This window comes from Panthera pardus, unplaced genomic scaffold (assembly GCF_024362965.1).
Source record: "Panthera pardus isolate Hobbes unplaced genomic scaffold, ASM2436296v1 HiC_scaffold_21, whole genome shotgun sequence".
NCBI classification, from domain to species: domain Eukaryota; kingdom Metazoa; phylum Chordata; class Mammalia; order Carnivora; family Felidae; genus Panthera; species Panthera pardus.
Genome location: NW_026526777.1, coordinates 25,465,541 through 25,468,962, shown reverse-complemented (window position 1 = coordinate 25,468,962; position 3,422 = coordinate 25,465,541).

The window sequence follows — 3,422 nt, the reverse complement described above, 5'->3', positions numbered from 1 at the left end:
TGGTTTGTGTGGATCTCTGAGCCCACCCTGGGCTTGGGCGGGGTTCCCTGCACCCTTCCTGCTGGATTCCGGATGCTGCCGCCTCCAGGGCCGGAAGTCAGCTCTGGGTGTTGTGGGGTGGAGTGGAGGAGGCCTCTGCCCAGGGTGGTGGCTGGAGGGGTGGGGCCAGCCAGAGAGGGAGGCCCGGGGAGGGGTGCCGGCTGCTGTAGCCGACCCTCCTGCTCCCCCAACTGAACAGCTTCCTGACTAATGGGGAGGGAAGGAGGGAGGTTTAAGAGAGGGTTGACATGGGGAATGGCCAAGGCCAGGGCACAGAACGAGGGTGAGCACCTCTGTCCTCCAGCCCAGCAGCAGTGTCCACAAACCCTGAATCCACCTTGTGCTGCCCAGACCGCCTCTCCCCTCGGGTACACACAACCTTCTTGCACACACATCTTCCAAAGTTCCCAGTATCCTGCTCTGTCTTCCAAGTCAGCGTCCAGGCTTGTTCTCCCAAGAGCACGCGGAGAAGGCCGGCCCCAAACCGCACCTCCTGACTTTCCCTGTCCAGTGGCCTCATAGCCAGCCATAACCACTTTCCAATCCGCTGACATCCTTGGCGTGGCTGCTTTCAGAGAAGGAGGCTAATGCTGAGGTTGGGTGATGTCTTCCAAGGTCATGAAAGTAAGGGGCGGACCAGGGCTTGGCTCTCAGCCCAGCACCACTTCCGCCCCCTGGACTTCCTCACCCTTTTCAGGCAGCCGGTCACCAAACTATAGGACAGTTAGTGCTTGTTGGGAGACGTAGTGGTGGGAATCAGGGATATATATGAATATGAGAGAGACCGTGAGCCAGGGAGAGGGGCAGAGGGGGAGAGAGAGAGACTCTTAAGCAGGCTCCATGCTAAGCAACAGAGGGCTTGATCCCACGACCCTGGGATCATGACCTGAGCTGAAATCAAGAGTCGGACATTCAACTGACTGAGCCATCCCGGTGCCCCCCAAGTCAGACTTTTTAAGCTAAGTTGAGTGGGGGGTCACCCGGGTGGCTCAGTCGGTTAAGGGTCCGACTCTTAGTTTCCGCTCAGGTCATGGTCTCACTGTTGTGAGATCTAGCCCTGAATTGGGCTCTGTACTCACAGCACGGAGGCTGCTTGGGATTCACTCTCTCCCTCTCTCTCTCTCTCTCTCTCTGCCCCTTCAGTGAGCTCTCTCTCTCTCAAACACACACACACACACACACACACACACACACACACACACACAAAACAAAACAAGCTGAGTTTGGAAAGAACACAGACAGACCTGATATTGATGAGACTCCCTACTACGTGCCAAGCACGTGCAGAAGCATCTCACCCCTCACAACAGCCCCGTCGCTCTCCCTGCTCTGCAGGTGAGGACAGTGAAGTTAACTGTCTTCCCCAGAGTCATCAAGCAAATAAGAATCCCAGGTCTGTCGGCCATACCAGCCATTGGTCTTCAAGGAGGGAAAGGAGCAGAGAGAAGGAGGTGTGGACAGTGCGGGGCCCTCGGAGCCAGGGGAGCCAACACAAGGCAGGACTCCAGGCTGCCGCTGCTTTGCTGGAGCACCTCGCGAGACCACCATTGTGGGCAGACAGCGATGGCCACCAGTTCACAGAGGGGCCTGCCCCTTTAAGAGTTCCTGGGGGGGACAGCTGTCCCGTCTGTTGTGGAGGCTCACATGGGTGGGGGGGATGTTGGAGGTCTATGGGGGGGGCATCAAGGCACTCTGAGCTGCCCAAGAAAGCCTGGGGCCCCCAGTGACAGGTTCGCACCAGGCTTCGTATGTAGTTAGCGCTCCAAACCTTTCAGTGCAGAAGTGCTTCCAAAGAAGGCAACTGGAGGGCCCGGTGAGTCTGGTTATGAGCTGTAGGGGCGGAGGGCGTCAGGCGCCATCACCTGGCTGTCTAGCGACCAGGCTAAACAACACAGGCACGTGTTTCCTGGACACCCCCGCCATCATGTCCTTATACCTTAGGGCTCAGGAGACTGCCCGTTTCACTGGAGCCCTGGGCAAAAGCACCCCTTAGCGAGTCATATCCCCCCTGGTACCACTGCCCCATCTGCTCCTGGAGTAGGTCAGGGATCCCGGGGTCTCGACTGACCTCTCCCTTCACCATGCCCGCTCTGCCGGGCGTTTGTAGTTTGCAGCTGCCTGACAAAAGGTCCTAGTTGTGGATGGCTGCAGGGGTGGGGTGGGACCTGGGGCTGGCTCTCCGCAGCCCCACCCTTCCCTTCCTGTGGGCTCCCAGTCGCCCTGCCCCTCCAGTCTGGTCCAGTCCCCCAGGCCACCACTCCCTTCGCCCTGCTCGGCTGCTTGGACCCGCTGAGGGTCAGCGCTGTCACCAGACCTCCTTGTCTTCCTTGAATCAGCGCCCCTGTGGCCCATCTTTCCACCTCCGTCCCTTTGGACCCCTGCTTCCATCTTGAGGCCTCCCAGCACTCATGAGCCCTTCTGTCTCCAGAGCAAACCCTCACACCATGAATCGGTCGCTGGGCCCAGGACGCCGAGGTGCATGGGTTGCCCTCACCTTCCAGGGGCTCAGGCCTGCTGGCAGAGAAGGTATCTCCATACACCTTCTTGTCAAGTGCTCATTGAGTGCCAGGCTCTATGTTGGGCCCTGAGGATGGGGCAGTGAAAGAACCGCCATGTCCCTGCTGTCAAAGAGCTTAGAAAGATGTCACCCAGATACACACATGGTACATCCAGGGGTCAGAAGTGTGACAGGACAAAATTGAGCAGGGTCAGGACAGATGTGACGGCCGGGGGTGGGGGCTCTCTGACAAGATCAGGGGCAGCCGTGACTTGAGGGGGGGCGGGGAAGGTGGACCCCCAAGGACAGAGCATTCCAGCAAAGGCCCCGAAGGGAGCGTACTTGAGAATGAGCAAGGAGGAGGCAGGCTGGAGCACAGTGGCTGGGCAGGCTGGTGAGGCCGCCGGGGAGCACGTAGGACATGCCAATGCCTGGCTCCAGCTCAGATCGGTTCGCTCAGACCTGGCAGCGGGGACAGGCATCAGTAGTTTTTCAAAAGCTCCTTAGATGACCCTAATGGAACGTGTGCAAGTGAGCAGGTTTGTCAGGACTTGAACCCAGGCCCGCCCGCCTGAGCAGCACCACCGGCCTCCTGGGGAGATGTGGGCGGCCGGCGGCCAGCACAGAGGATGCACAGCTGGGGTCCTGAGGACTGGGAGCAGCACCCTCGCCCTCCGGTCACCTACAAGCAAAGGTCACCATAGGCACCAGAGGGTTAGCCAGCAGTCACTGCGCCCCCACCCCACCACACGCCCCCTGCCACCAGCCAGCTCCTCCTCTGGACCCTCTGGACCTCCCACCATCCACCAATGGGAAGGGCAGCATAGGACATGGAGGCCGGAGGCCGCTGTGCCTGGCGGCCTTTCTGAAGGTCGGTGCTCAGCTC